Raw genomic sequence first — 16,850 nt, 5'->3', positions numbered from 1 at the left:
GCTGCCCACTCAGTGGGGAACTGGCTTGGGATTCTCTCTCTCCCTCTGGAAGGCAGACTTTCTAAAGGGGGCAGGAGGTAAATAAAAAAGCACTGTACATTTAAACTGCGTGTTTACAATGACCTCACCGACGAGGTGGAGCAAAGACCAGCAAAGAGCATTGCAGGGAGAGGGAAGAGTAAGGGCACTGCCCTGAGGTGGGTGGACTTGGCCACCCTGGAGTACAGACAGTCATTAGCTTTCAGCTTGGCTGTAGCTAAGTAACAGAACTGGAGAGCAGGGGCGTCTGGGTGACTCAGGTCATGATCTCAGGGTCCTGGGATCCAGCCCCGCATCGGGCTCTCTGCTCAGCAGGAAGCCTGCTTCCTCCTCTCTCTCTCTGCCATCTCTCTGCCTACTTGTGATCTCTGTCAGGCAAATAAGAAACAAACAAAAACAAACAACAACAACAACAAAAAAAACTGAAGAGCAGCAGGAGGAGATAAGAGAGAAGTTGAGAAGAGGCAGAAAACCTTATAGGCCACTGTAAAGATTTTAATGAGACAGGAAGACACTGAAGGTTTTCAGCAGAGGCTCTCTAGCTGAGAGAGTCATAGAAGCAGGAAGACCAATCAGCAGATACGGTAACAGATTCCGGAAGGAGGTAAAACACTGACTTAGTAGACTAGCATGGTAGCATGGAGGTGGTAAGAACAGACTGGTTCTAAATACAGAGTTGAAAGCACTTGTTGATGGGTTGGCTGTGGGGTCAGGGATAAAGGAAGGATAAAAAGAGAACTGCTGGGTTTACAGCCTGGGGAAATTGAAGGATGGGGCTGCTATTTACGGAAATGGAGAAGATCGTGGAAAGGCAACTTCGAGGAAGAACATCAGTTCAGTTTGGACACATCAAGTTTGAAATGCTTATTAATATCCAAGTAGATAGTTATTATTATTAAAGGAAATTGCCAGAAAGAAGTCAGGAGTTCAGGGAAGCGATCTGAACTAGAGAGAGAAATTTTAGAGTTAGTAGCTTAGGGATGGAAGTTAAAAGCATTCAATAAAACAGAAATTTGAATGTCCTCCCTTCTTTCCATAAAAGATGAGAAAAAAAAAACAAGGCTCCTTTATCTGTAGAACAGAAAATAATTAAGATGGGGCCCACTCTAAGTCCACTAAAATTCTCATTTTATTAAATAATAAGCACTGAACACCTACAAAATGTAAAGCCCCAAGGACATTTAAAAGGTTTCAAAAAGCAATGTTAAGTGTTCCCTTGCTTTCAGAACTGCCATCTACTTGAGGAGACAGCTAGATAAATAATAGAAGGGAATGACGAAGAGGAAGAAAGGAAGGAAGGAAGGAAGGAAGGAAGGAAGGAAGGAGGGAGGGAGGGAGAGAGGGAGGAAAAGGAAGAGAAGAAGGAAGGAAGCTAGTCAAGTGAGTACCCCGACAATAACCATGCCCCTGGGTGTTGCCTGGTCCAAGGGAAGATGAGCCAGCTGGGGAGAGGAAGGACACTTGACAATGTAGATTTGTTCTTCCACAGATCACAGGTTGGCAAAATGGCAGCACGCCATGGAATGGCCAGTCACGTTGGGTAGTTCATGTTGTTCGCTCACTACCTCCGCAAGGGTTGACAACTCGGTAGACAATTACGCCACCAGCCCTGGCTGAGTCAGATGGCTGGCAGGTTACAGCCACATCTCATCACCATCCAAATTTAAAAATCTCTCTCAAGATGGGCTCTGGCAAACAAGAATATTCATCTTTTTCAAAAACAGCTATCAGGTGGCCCAGAATAACTGGAACAACGTGGTCTCTACAGCTACTTCCCTCCAACTTCTACTGTTTCTTTCCAAACTCTGAGTCTTCTCCTAGTAGATCTCTTTTGGTGCTCAAATAGATTTTTACAGCTTTTCTCCCTTTCACAGCTTCAGCTCTAACTTCTATACTCATATACTACCTTCACAGCTCACCTAGAAACAACTTTATTTTAATCTTCTAGGTCACAGAAGCTATACATAACCCCATTTCCCTTCATGAGTCAAACAAAGTCATTTCCACAGGTATAAAAGACTGCTGATTTTCTTGGTTGCTGACTACTCACCATTTTCCAGAACTTTTTCTTCTTCCCACAGAACAAAATCTACTTTTAGCTTTCCTAAAAAATCACAGGAAATCAGTTATTATGGTTATTATGGAGTTAGCACTATTTTTCCCGATTTTGCATTCATTAGTACTCTCAACCGTCAGTAGGTGGTAATTCAGAGCAACCGTGTTCCTCCTTAGTGCACACATTCTCATGAATATTTAAAACTTCCTCTCAGGATGTGCTACCAGCTTTAGCAATGATGGAGTCAACCATCATATTACTTCCTTTGGAGGAGATCGTCACGATGTGACCACCAGCCAACCTGTGAGCTGGACCTGGCCACCGGGAGACTCCCCACCCCCTTTCCTGTCCTTGGAATGTATATTCTGCTCGTCTTCCTCACTCTCAGAAGCTGCTCCAAAGATACAGGCTTGAAATAGAACTGTGGTGCTGAGACCATCTGGACTGGGTGTGTGTGACTGACTGAACTCACTTGAGGCCTTGACATAAACTTTGAAGATTCTGGAGGCCGGGTGAGGAAAACTACTCATCTTGCAACTGCTCAAGACAAGCCTTGTAAGTAAGTTCCTTCATCCCTACAACTGCCATGGCAAATGTGAAATGGTCTGCCTCTTTCTTCACTGTCCCTGCCCTGCACACACAGCGGCCAGTTTCATTTACACCCCAGAAGCTCCAGAGGAAGCTGTAAACCAACAAATCCCTCAGTTATGCAACCTAAATATTTTCCAATGCATATGAAGACATCTCTGCGCCATGTACTGCCATTTCGTCAGTGCTCACTGCAAGCAATTTTCAAAAAGAGGATTTGGGTTCTCAGGACAGAACTGCGATCTTATTGATCTCTATCTGAAAATCAATAATGTCCCAAGACAGTGAGCTCAATGACCTCCCACGAATCATAGCCAAGTGGCTACAAGTGGACACTTCTTTTAGTAACCGTCTCTCTTCATCTCAATGACTAGAATTAAGAATATGTTCATCACACATTCTACAGAGCCCTCCCCAAACTTATCTCCTCTACAGGGGAAAAACTGTAGAGTAGCCAGCTGTAGCTGGCCAGCTGACAAGTAGACAGCAAAGCTAAGGTGGTTATTCAGAAGCGAGGAGCAGGGTTTCTCTTCATTCAAAGGCACAAGACCCTTTCCGTGAAAGAGGAGAAATAGGGGCGCCTGGGTGGCTCAGTGGGTTAAGCCGCTGCCTTCGGCTCAGGTCATGATCTCAGCGTCCTGGGATCGAGCCCCGCATCGGGCTCTCTGCTCCACAGGGAGCCTGCTTCCCTCTCTCTCTCTCCGCCTGCCTCTCTGACTACTTGTGATCTCTGTCTGTCAAATAAATAAATAAAATCTTAAAAAAAAAAAAAAAGAGGAGAAATAAACATTCCTGCAAATGTCACTCTAGCTGACAAAGCCATCCTCTCCTCACTGCTCCTTGGTGGCTCCAACACTGGGAGAAGTAGTACACCAAGAGCAATGCCAGGGAAGACAGAGTATCAACTGCCCCTAGCATTATCCAAGGCCAACTCCCTAATTCACAAACCAGGACAAGCCAAGAGAAGGAACGGTCATTCACATCTTTGCCCAGGAGTATCTACCAACAGGCAGAAGTTACATATGTCACCTCCTACTCTGGTATACAAAATGGCACATAGTTCCTAACATAATTACTAATCTTTATGGTGGGTGAAGGTCGGCTTGGTGCACATGACAGATTAGGAAAATCAATGGCAAAATCTTGACATCTGGATTTGAAGGGGGAAAAAAAAACTGTAACCTTTCCTTCTTTCATCAGACTTCATAGGTGGCCATATAGGAAACTGATCTTCAGAAGATCAGCATCAGATGACTTTAGCTTATGCTTCAGGAAACAGAATCACAAAAACAAAGACCACATAAGACTCAGTGCAGTTATAGGCTAATATACTCAGGAAACAGAATTAAAGCCTCATAATGAGAACGGATTTAGAGAATGTTACAGAGGTAGAGGATATCATAAAAGTAGTAGGAGCTCGGGCGCCTGGGTGGCTCAGTGGGTTAAAGCCTCTGCCTTAGGCTTAGGTCATGATCCCAGGGTCCTGGGATTGAGCCCCACATCAGGCTCTCCGTTCCGCAGAGAGCCTGCTTCCTTCTCTCTCTGCCTGCCTCTCTGCCTACTTATAATCTCTGTCAAATAAATAAATAAAATCTAAAAAAAAAAAAAAAAAAGTAGTAGGATCTCTTTAAGCTCTCAAGGTTCTCAAAAAGGTTTGAAACCAGCTCCATTATTTGCTCTCAAATAATGTAACAAGAGATAAGTAATTACAAAGTCTAAAACAAAACTGTAAGAATGACTTAAAAATACAGATATTGGTGTAGAACATACATACTACCCGTAAATACTTCAAAAAATATTTAGGGAAGGAAAAACTAACAAATAATAACCCATTATTTCTTGTGTACAGCTTTTATTATGAAGATAAGCATTAAATTTGATTCTGCTATGAGCTTCATCTTCCGAACTGGTGACCATGTCGTTCCCTAATATCTTTTACTGGACTTTTCCAGTTTTCCCAATTATCACTCATTCACATTACTCAATAATTCAGACTCACTCATCTCTGAAACATCTTCCATCCTGGTATCACGCTAGTTTTTTTTAAAAAATGAAAACTCGAACGAACCATTTTATCCCCTTTCTCTCATACTTAGGGCTCTAGTCATAGGGGACTATTTTTAGTTCCCTGTGCAGGAGGAAATTTCACCATCCATGCCTTTGCTCTAATGCTCCATTTTCCTGGAGAGTCTTATCATCAGAGCACTTAAACAACAGCAATAAAAGCCTGTTCACTATTTAAGGAAGCTTAAGTACCACTTCCTCAAAGAAACCTTCCATAAACTCACTGGATGACACACATGTCATGCATCTTTTATGGCACCTCGAATCTTTCACACATTATTCACATGTCCTTTTCCCAGTGCTAGACCAACGGTTCCTACAAGACATGTAGACATATAATCCTTCACACCTAGGGAAATGCCTAGCTATGGGTTATGCATTTGATTTGTTTGTTTAATTCATGAATCACAAATATCATCATATAAAAGTCTGGGGTCTGGGTGCTTGTTAACTAAAATTAGGCAAATTTATACACATGTCTGGGATTTCAGTATATTACGTTAAATGAACCAAGAATATTTAACTTTCTTTAATTACTGTAACTGACAAAACAATGAATCAAAACGTCCCAAATTAATTAATTTGGTCATCTCTTATTCCAATGTATTTTCAATGCTATTTACTGAAGTCATCCCAACAACACACTACATAAACTGATATAAATATATGGAAAAAGGGAAAGAAACCACTAAAGGAATGGGACCCAAGTAGACAGATATTAAAATCTACCACAAGTAAAATACTATGCTAGAAGCTGTGAGGAAAACCAAAATGAGAAAGACAAGCCCTTGATCCTTAAGTAGAACAGTTTTATAAAGGAGGTAAAATGGTTATACAAATAATTAGAAATCAAAGCCTAAGATAATTATAATACAGAGAAGACTGAACTTTGGATTGTGGTGACTAGAAAAGGCTTCATGAAAAAGCTGGCCCAAGAGTAAACATATGACTTTGCAAGAAATGGAAAGGAAATGCATATTGTGAATAAGGGGAAGACTGGAGTAAATTAAAAACGGAGGTGCAGGAGCATGTCCAGGACCAGTGAGCCATGGACGGTCTGGGAGGGACCCCATGTGAGCATGCCTCAGAGGGTGCGGCTGGGCCAGGAAAGAGGACAGGTGACAAGGGCCATGGATGGTCAGCACGGGAGTGAGGGCTCGCTTTTCATACCTAGAGCCGGGGCATGAGGGTACACAGGCTCGACTAAGGGGGTCAGAGACTGAGGACAAGGAAAATGCGTCAAAGGCCACAGCTGTCCATTGGCTACTGAAATGCAGGCAGAGATGCTCTTCAAAGCATTAAACCAGACTCAATGGGTTTCTGGCTGCCACAAAGTGAGGTGCAGTTGTGGTTTGCTTCTCCAAGGATACAATCATTACAGGATTCCAGAATTTATGCTTTCTCTCTGTCCTATAAAAATGTGTATTTTACCACCTGTACACACAGAGGGCAAGAGAGAAACACCGAATTGCCAATACTAAAATACTAAAATATGAGACTTTCCCCCTCATAGATCCAAATTTCTAGTTTCTCTTCAAATATAGGCAATCCTGGCAATATTTCCCAGCTCCCCAGTTTGACATCCTGCCACCTCACTTACATGCAGCCCCACCTAGTCCTTCTTGGCATTTGTTTGGGCTCCTAGTTTACGTGGTCTTTGGATCCCCAATAGTTGGGGTCCAGTCTCAGCTGGCTGTGGGAGGACGGGGCTCACAAAGAACACTGCCTAGTGTCAGTCCCCTCCTTACTATCTGTGTAACCTGAGACAAGCTACTTTAACCTCTCTGTGTCTCAGCTTCTCCTTCTGTAAAATGAGGACAATTATGATGTAATGTACTTCAGAGAGCTTTTGCGAGGAATACATTAGTTTCTAGAAAGCAGCGGTTGGGCAGGTATTGGGGCCAGTGAGACGTTTTTGGTTGTCACAACTGGGGGAGGTGTCCCTGGCATCTGGTTAGAGTCCAGGGATGCTGTAGGATGGCTCCCACAACAACATCAACAACTAGCCAGCCCAAAATGTCAACAGGATGAGCAATCCAGACACAAAGCGATGAGAACAGCGCTGGCCCAAAGGAAGCCCTCTTTTAAGTGTGAGCTCTTATCAATAATGCCCAAAGCGAGGACTGGCTGGTACTCCTGGCTCAGCTGGAGAAATTTCTGATAGCTCAGGAACTCCTTGCTTGATGAATTTAAGTACGACACAAATAGCAAAATGTACTTGAAACTCCCTGGTTCCACATATTCACTCAACAAGCAAGTGGTTGATATAAAGAAAACAAAAACAAAAATATGAGAGTCTATTTTCCTAAAACAAAAAGCAAACAAGAATACACCCAGGGGAGCAATAATGCACAGGATTTGAAAAGCACACTGGGTGGTGGAAACCAGTGACTACTGCAACTTAGAGGGTACTAGGCCAAATTCCTCTCCACTCCAAGTTTTATACACTGAGGATGCCCACTGGTCCCAAGATAGTTTTTGGAAAACTGTGACAAGACGAGAAGTAGAGGAGAAGGGTTTTAAACTAAAGAGTCAACCAAACCCCGTACCACTCCAGTGCCTGCGCAGGAATATCCTGCAGGCTGGCAGGGGTCCTGTGATGGGGAGTCATCACAACAGGTACCTTCAAGATCCAGACTGAGAACAAGCAAAACAAGTAAAATAGCTCAGACAGGCTCGAGCTCTGCAGGACAGTAGAACTCATGACATCTGGTGCAAGCCTCCGCTGTCTCCAGCCAGGGATACGGACCAGGCTTCTTAGCCCAGCACCACATGCATCCCTGGCTAGGCTCTCTGGGCCTTTTCTAATTTTTAATATTCAAAAGCTAGAACTGCTATTATATTATCCAGTACCATAAACACAGGCAACAATGATTTTTACTTGTGACCACTTATAACCCAAAGATTTGAGTTCCTCTCAAGGGATCCCTTGGTAACTGCAGAAGTCAGACCCTTAACTGAAACAGGAAAGAGGTTCTGTTGAATCAAAGCCAAGAAAAACAGAACAGTGCTTCTCTCAAAGATGAGATGATAAAAGTATAATAAAACTAAAGGGCTCTACAAGCTACAAAAAACTTTGCATGTATAACAAGAATAGTTAAGTGTCTCCTAAGCTCAAGCAAACATATAATTTGAACACCCATGTATAAAAGAGTGAATTATCAAAGATACCAGGATTGGTAAACTACATCACAAAGAAAGACTCCCAAAAGTGTTATGAAAGAGAAGGCTTCCGTTAAAGAAGGAAATATTCCATTAAATAAGCAGCACAAATGAAACATGGAAGGACAGGCAGAACTTTGGCTGGATTTGTCCATCTATGAGGCATTCCAGGCAGAACACAAGCAAAGACACGGAAGCTGAAACAGCCGGTTCAGTCTGGGGCACTGGGTTCGGGGAAGGATGGCGCTAGAGTCTGAGACCAATTCATCACAGCCTAGATCTTCAAAACATGGACATTGGTTGCACGAACAATCTTGAAGGACAGAGAAACTCAGTCAAAATACCCAGTGAATGGCTTAAAGAGCAAAAGCTCTCTTTTGCCTAAATTTAAGACTTTCCAATGTGTAAGAAAGATAAATGCATTTACATAATTCTAATTCAACTAATGAAAGACAATCCCTATTACATTACAGGAGAGTCAAGAAATCACCAGAAAGTAAATTGAACTATTTGTTAGTTTACTATTACTCACCTACCATATCCCAGTCATAAGAAGCAAAGCTTGGAAATAAATAATGAGTATTTTTAAATTGGAGAACATAGCAACTCATTTTTTAACCATAAAATCCATGAACCGATTTTTACTTAATTTTTTAAACTGATTATATAGTACCAAGAAAGAAGCTATATCCCAAAGCTGACCCAAAGACGTCCTCAATTCTAGGAAGAAACTCCACTTGCTTACAAGAGTATGAGCCAGCAGCTCTACACAATGTTCCCACACCTGTAAGCACAAGGTTAATGCTAGGAATTCAGTAACAAGTTTTGAACTCCCTTTCAAAGATGTGTGCAATTAGGGGCACCTGGGTGGCTCAGTCAGTTAAGCATCTACCTTCAGCTCAGGTCATGATCCCAGGGTCCTAGGATAAAGCCACACATTGGGCTCCCTGCTCAGAAGGGATCTGGCTTCTCCCTCTCTCTCTCTCAAATAAATAAATAAAAATCTTTAAAAAGGAAAAAAAAAAAAAAAAGATGTGTGCAATTAAACCTTAAATTTTATAGTCATTTTTGAGGGGCACCGGGGTGGCTTAGTCGGTGTCTGCCTTCCACTCAGGTCATAATTCCAGGGTCCTGGGATCGAGCCTACTTCTCCCTCTCCCTCTGCCTGTTGCTCCCCCTGCTTGTGTGCACCCTCACTCACTCTCTCTCTGCCGAATAAATAAACAAAATCTTAAAAAAAAAATCATTTCGAAACCACTGCCTACTAACAAAAATTTATAAATCTACTAACAAAAATACTGTATTCTCAGGGGCGCCTGGGTGGCTCAGTCAGTTATGCATCTGCCTTAGGCTGGGGTGATGATTCTCTGGGTCCTGGGATCAAACCCAGCATCAGGCTCTCTGCTCAGCAGGAAGCCTGCTTCTCCCTCTCTTTCTGCCCCGCCCCTTACTCCAGCACTCTCTCTCTCAAATAAGTAAATAAAATCTTTATAAAATAAGAAGACTAAATCATGATCTCTAAAATGCCATTTCAAAACATATAACTTCAAAAAATATATAACTTCAAATAATAGAGATTTGTAGCTGTAGCTAGGTATTCAGAGAAGCAGTGAGGTAGAGTAACATGGATTAGGCTTTGGGGTCAGGCTAGCTGGAATGTTCGAATCTACGCTCACTCAGTACTAGCTAGATGGCTGAAGTACAAGCTTCCCTTCTGATCAAGAAGGATTAATATTTACCTTTGCAATATGTTGGAAGGACAGAATGTATGTAATGCTCCTGGCACAGTGTAGGCACTAAATAAAGGCAGACATTAACTCTCTGGTTAGTTAAAATCTCTGATGAAAAATGGTAATCCACTTGACCATGCAGTTTCCTAAAACTCAGCTTGGACAAGAGCAGGGAGTGACTGCCAGTCCTTTCCAAAGGGTGACCCCACATAAAGATTGGAGGGCTCATAGGAAGGAAGGATAAAAGCAGGGAGCTGAAGACAAGCAGAGGCTGAGAGTCCTGCACATAATAATGAATGGGAAAAAAACAGCATGAGACACTGTGCTAAAGGGAAAGAGAGAAGACTACTGGTGAAAAAATATATACATAATGAATTGCTGCAATGATTTCATAACCAAAATAAAACAGAGAGCTAGCTAGAGTCTATGAGGACCATTAAATAAAGAGGCGTTTGGCAACACACAAATCCTATGCCTTTTGCCTGAATGCCCACCTCTCAAGTGTCATCTCCCCCCACCTCACTCTCTCCAAGGTTCAATCCATTCCACATGGTTTCTCTTTTACCCCTGGTATACTCTAAGCCCATTTTTCCTTTAGCTCCTTTGCACTGCAGTGTCTGCCTGGAAACTTCCACCAGATCTTCCCATGGCTGACTCATTCTAAACACTTAGGTCTCATCAAACTATCACTTCCTCAAGGAAACCTTCTCTTGTCACCATATCTAAATTCTCTCTTACTCCCCCATATCCCAGTCACACTCTATCCCCTTATCCTGAACTATTTTTTCTATCATTTATCATTATTTAAAATAGTCATTTTTTCTTTACATGTTTATTAGACACCAAAATGGAAGGTATTTGAGGGCAGTAAACTAAGTAAACTTTTCAATCTCCAACACCTCAAACCAAAATGTGGCACAGATGGGGTACTCATCTGATAAACTTGTTCAAAGAATAAACTGAAATGATTGAAATTGCCATCCTGTGAACATAAGGAAAAGTCTCCCAAAGTGACTTCAATTTCACTTCTTTAATGCAGTTTTATGCAATCATGCAGACTTAAAAGTTCACTGCTTTACCAAGATTTAAAGAGAATGAATTTTTAAGGAAAATATTATATATGTATGTACATACTGTACACCACACATTTTCACTTTATGGGAATGAATCTATGCATAAAGCAAAGGTCGTAAAAGTTTTATTTTTTGAGATCCTGCTTTTAGAAAGAGAGTAGATGGGTAGGTGGTACACTGAATTATCTGAATTATCTTTCAGAACCTTTCTCAACAAAGATTCTGAGGTAAACAATCTGAACTAATTCCTGGATATTTGAGAAATTAGACCTGTTACTTGGTTACCTTGCTAAACTTATCCAAACTATTACTGAGTCAAGTGATGAATTCAGTGATTCCATCTGTGAAATAGAAGACAAATGACATGGTGAATAACTGGCACATTAATGGAAGGGTAAGAAAAGTTCCACAATGTTAACCCATATTTGAACAAAAGCGGGGGAGGGGACAAAAACAAACAAACAGAAAAACCCTCTTTCTAGAAAATCCTAAACAAAAATAAGCATGCTACTTTGATTTCAAAATATGGCCGGATACTATGAGTGGGCAAGGCAGTGAAATGAAACTAGGGCCACAACACTCATAACTTGGGCTTTGATTTTTCAATGCTGTTTTGTTTTGAACACAGATTTTCTTAATGAGTAAAAGAGGCCAACGATCGACCTTGTCTGTATAACCCACGCATCACCCTAGTCACCGTTCGTGGTTAACTCCGGAGGGCCCATGGCGCCGGCACGGGGCGGGACCCCACCGAGGACTCCTGGAGGTCCGCAGGGGGAAGGAATGCAGACCTCTCTACCAGCATCCCAGCCTCAGCGCTGGAACGAGGTGGGGCTCAGCATTCTGCAACTTCACTTTTGCATCCTGTATAAACACAGCCTGCCTAGCCCCTCCTCCTCCCCGAGGACCGCGCAGCGCTCCGCAAACACCCGACGCTCCGGCTCTGGCCTCCGTTCAGGGGTCTACCATGAGCCCCGGGCAAGTCATTTGATCCCGGGTGACTCAGTTTTCCAATCTGTCAAATAGGGTGACGAGAAACCCAGCCTACCTTATCGGGTGGTTTCGGGCCGGCCGCCCCAGGCTGGCCCGGGGACAGCGGTTCCGTGGTTGCGCCCGCGCCAGGCGGGCGGAGGGGCGGGGCTTGGCGGGGCGGGCCCGGGCACCAAGCCTAGCAGCCGACGCGCAGCCCACCGCCGGCAGTCAACCACCCCCTGCCCTCTTCGAGTACCCGGCCCGTGACGTCAACACGCTGACGTCGACGCACAGAGGCTCACCTCGCCGGAGGGACCAAAGACTGGGCGGCGGCCTGCGTGCCCCCCGTAACAGAGCCAGCGATTGGTGCAAGGGTCTGTCGATCATTTGCTGCCCAGTAAGCGACACAAGAAGCCGGGAGGGGGCGGGCTGGCTTGGCCCGAGGGGAGGGTGTGAATCTGGACTTCGTTTTGAGAGCCTCGAGCTGGTTGGACTTGATTGAGTGTTGTCCCGCGGTGTTTTGTTAATGGGCCGCTTCTCCCCTGCGGGAGATTTTGCTTCTTTCGCTTTCCTGCAGTCTCGTGGTGGAGTTTTAGGTTCCAGTTTGCGGAAAATAGTCATGGCCTGGATTTCAGGGTCCCTGGCACTTCCCACTGTGCTCTCCGGTGGAGAATGAAAAAGTAGGACCTTATATTTCTCTGTTGAAACGTCACCTCCAATTTGAATTCTCCTCAAAGCCCCCAGACTTATTTAGGAGACCCTTTCTCTGTTCTCCTGTGGCATAATAATTATAGTCCCATATAATTATATTTGTTTTCCCGCGAGATGGGGCGCCTTTTAACGATTTTTTTAATTCAAATTACCTTTAAGTTTTAAAAGATCTTTTTACCAATAGATGATATATAGTTCAAATATTTAAAGGTGTAGAAGGTCATACAGTGAAAATTTTTTCCGCTTCCAGTTTCTCAGGCATTCAGTTCGCCTCTTGGAGGGAACCACTGTTACTTTCTGGATGGATAGCCTTTCAAAGTAGACGTTCTAAGTGCTATGATCAATTTTAAATTACACATAATAGTAAATGTAAACGTTACAAATAGGCTAAAATCATATTCAGGCCCTAATTACAAACCCAGTCCCTATATGATGACTTCTAGTTCCTATGCATTTACATATGTGTAGGCTTTTTTTTTTTTTTCCAATCAACATTATATTCTTGAGATTTTTCCGTATCTCTATATAGATCTACCTCATTCTTTTAAGATACTTCATGGCAGTCCTCGGAACCAATAGATACAATTTATTATTTCCTTACCGTTGGATATGTACTTAATCTCTTTTTTGTTTTTCTGTCAGAAGCATTGCTACATTGAACATAAATGCATGCTGAAAATACATACATACATACATACATAAATGCTACTCCTTTTTGTACCTGTATCCAACTATTCTCCAGGGTAGAAATACAAGCAAGTGAATGTGCTGGAAAGAGAATTTTCAGAGTAGATTCTTCATAGCAAATTTTAAATCTTCATAGTAGATTCTTTCATTTGCTCCTTTAAGTAGCTGTTACAACTTGCATTCTTACCTGTAATATATGAGCAACTCCCTGCACTTGCTAAAATGGAAACAAATTTAATTTAAAAAAATTTCTGAACTGATCAGTGTGAAAAAATTTTTGAAGGATAACACTTGTGCAAAAGAAGTGCAGTAATCATGAGTGTATGTGTTGGTAGGAAAGTGAATGAACTTGTGTAAGCATCTCCTAGATCAAGATTTTGAAAATTTACCAGGAACATAGAATCTCTCCTTATACTTGTTCTAGTCATTGCACGCCTGGACAGAAATAGCTACTATTTGAATTTTACTACCAAAATTAGTTTTGCCTGCCTGAACCATTGTATATGGACAGAGGTAGTATGTGCTCTTGTGTGGCTCTTTTAGCTCAGTACTATGTCTATAATATTGATTCATATTAAAGAATGTAGTTGTTTGTTTTCATTTTTGTATACACTTCCAAAGTTTCTCCATTTATTCTAATATTGCTTGAGGTGAAGTTGTTTGAAGTTGGGGTGGCCACAAGTGATAGTACTATAAATATTCTTGTAGATCTCTGTTGATGCACATAGTTACACATTTGATTTTGGTATATCCCTAAGAATGGTATTACTGTGCCACAGGATATGCTTGTATTCACTATTAGTAAAACCTGTCAAATAGTGTTTTGTTTTGGTTTATCAATTTACAGCTCACTAGTGGTGAATGAAAATTCCAGTTGCCCTACATCTTTGCCAACATTTGATATTCTCATTTTTGTTTTGTGCTTATCCTCTTTTTTTCTGTTTTCAATTTTATTGAGGCAAATCGAATACACAAAAAGTTGCATATATTTAATACAGAAATATTAATGAGTTTAGATGTGTGCATATACATGATACCATCACCACAAACAAGATAATGAACATATACATCACCACTAAAATACTTATTGTGTCCCCTTGCTTTTGATGTTGCTCTTGTTGGTAAGAGAACATAACATAAGATCTACCTTTTTAACAAGTTTTTAAGTGCGTAACACCCTGTTGTTAACTATGGTCTAATATAGATTTTTCATGTAAGTGGAATCATGCAGCATTTGTTCTTCTGTGGCTCACTTATTTCCAGGCATAATGTTCTCCATGGTGATATGATATCTCCTGTTCCTCACCCAGAACTTCATGAAAGCCTCAAACTGGGCTGGTCTTCAGTGTCTGCCCTAAGGATAATCATCCTGAGGGGACCACAGCCGGTAAGAGGGCTGTGGTGACAGTCGGTCACCTTCTACTCCTTTCTATCTGCAGCCCCTCTTATCCCTCACCTCAAACTTCCCCCAGACCTACCACCTAAGCCTGAAAATTTCTCTGCTCCCTCCTGATTCAGGCTCCAGGGATCCTTGTTTGCCTGGATGTCCGGGACAGGTTTTGGCCTTGGATTTTGTATTCCAGAAATCCCTAGGAATTGTCTAGGAAAGCCAGATGCTATAAAGAAAAAGTGATGATTGAACTGAGTAAAACAAATCAGAGTAAGAACACGTCTGGTTGTGTAACTGGCCTATCACATGATAGGCCACTTTTAAGCAATTAGAACTAGATAATGCAATCATTTCTTACCCAGTTAAATTTGTAAGCCCAGAAATGCATGAATTAGCACTTTAGCTTTTGCTTCAAAGCACTTTAGCTTTTAGATGAAAGGACATTTAAACTGAGAAATGGATTTTGATAAAAAAAAAATAGAGAGGTGTAGATAATATGCACTTCTTGTTAAATGTTTGAAAAATGTATGTTTTCTCATCTATGCATGATGTCACAAATGGTAGGATATCCTTCTTTTTTTAAGGCTGAATAACATTGTATTGTATGCATCTTCCACATTGTATTTACTCATTCATCTGCTGATGGTAATTTGGACTATTTCTAAATATTATTCTTGTGAATCCTGCTGCAATAAACATGGCAGTATAGCTATCTCTTTGAGATCCTGATTTCAATTTGGATATATACCCAGGAATGGAATTATTGGGTCGTATGGTAAAAGAAATAGAAAATATGAACAGACCAATAGACAAGTAAAGGAAATTGAATCAATAATCAAAATCTCCCAACAAAGAAAAGCCCAGAACCAGATAGCTTCACTGGTGAATTCTATCAAATGTATAAAGGATTAATACTATTCCTTCTCAAACTCTTCCAAAAAATTAAAGAGAAGCAGCACTTTCAAACCCAAGGTATGAAGCCTGCATTACACTGACACCAAAACCAGAAAACAAAACTGTAGGTCCATATCTCTAATGAACATGGATGCAAAAATCTGTAAAAAAAAAAAAAAAAAAAAAAAAAAAAAAAAAGTCTAGATGCAAAAGCTTGTAACAAAAAATTCTAGCAAACAGAATTCAATGGCATATTAAAAGGATCATATACTGTGATCAAATAAAATATATTCCTGGGATGTCAGAATGTGTTAAAAGACATTTTAACAGAATGAAGGATAAAAATCATATGATTGTCTCAATAGATGCAGAAAATCTATTTGACAAAATCGAATATCCCTTCATGTTGTTGAAACTTTCAAATTGGGTATAGAAAGAATACACCTCAACATAATGAAGGCCATATATGACAAGCCCACAGCTAAACTCCAGCTTAATACTAAAAAACTAAAAACCTTTCCTCTAAGATCAGGAGCAAGATGAAGGTGTCCTTTCCCACCACTTCTATTCAACATAATACTGGAAGACCTAGCCAGAGCAATTAGACATGAAAAAGAAATAAAAGGCATCCAAGTTCGAAAAGAAATAAATTGTCTGTGTTTGCAGATTATATGATCACATATGATCATATATATAAAACCCTAATGATTACACACACATGCATGCACACACACATATTTGTTGGAGTGAATAAATAGATCTAGGAAAGTTGCAGGGTATAATAATCACCATATACTCTTTGTTTGAGCTCAGGTCATGATCTCACGTTATGAGATTAAGACCCCTGTTGGGCTCCGCACTCAATGTAGAATCTGCTTGAGATTGTCTCCCCCTTTCCTCTGCCCCTCCTGCTCATGCTCTCTCTCTCTCAAATAAATAAGTAAATCTTTAAAAAAATTTTTTTAATCACCTTGTAAAAGTCATTTGCTGGGGCACCTGGGTGGCTCAGTCGGTTAGACATCTGCCTCAATCTCAGGTATGATCCAGGGATCCTAGGATTGAGCCCTGCATTGGGCTCTCTGATCATCGGGGAGCCTGCTTCTCCCTCTTCCTCTGTTTGCACTCTCTTTCTCTCTCTCTCAAATAACTAAATAAAATCTTTAAAAAAAAATAAGTTGCATTTCCATACACTACCAATGAATTATCCAAAAAGGAAATTAGGTAAATATTCTCAGTTACATTAGCACCAAAAACAATAAAATATTTAGGAGGTGAAAGGTTTGTATACTGAAAATGATAACACACTAAAGAAACCAATTAAAGAAGACACAGGGCACCTGGGTGGCTCAGTCGGTTAAGCATTTGCCTTCAGCTCAGGTCATGATTTCAGGCTGCTGGGATCAAGTCCCACATCAGGCTCCCTGCTGGATGGGCAGCCTGCTTCTCCCATTCCACCACTTGTGCTCTTTCACCCATGCACACAC

At 41.4% G+C, this 16,850-nt stretch overlaps 1 protein-coding gene across 2 annotated transcripts in view; it reads right to left on the bottom strand.

Annotated features, from left to right (window-relative positions):
• The window catches only part of STARD3NL (STARD3 N-terminal like), a 53,460-nt gene extending 41,496 nt beyond the window's left edge, over positions 1–11,964 (bottom strand). The window contains exons 1-2 of one of the 2 annotated variants that reach the window (XM_082692030.1): positions 11,761–11,958; positions 2,090–2,143 (exon numbers count right to left, since the gene is read on the bottom strand). The gene's annotated coding sequence lies outside the window, so the exon portion shown is untranslated. Of the gene's footprint in view, positions 1–2,089; positions 2,144–11,760 lie in introns of both variants that reach the window. The other variant, XM_082692029.1, reaches the window with a different exon arrangement.
• Positions 11,965–16,850: the final 4,886 nt, after the last annotated feature.

The sequence above is a fragment of the Mustela nivalis genome (genome assembly GCF_964662115.1).
Source record: "Mustela nivalis genome assembly, chromosome: 12".
Classification (NCBI taxonomy): domain Eukaryota; kingdom Metazoa; phylum Chordata; class Mammalia; order Carnivora; family Mustelidae; genus Mustela; species Mustela nivalis.
This window is presented reverse-complemented; position numbering and strand designations above follow the sequence as displayed.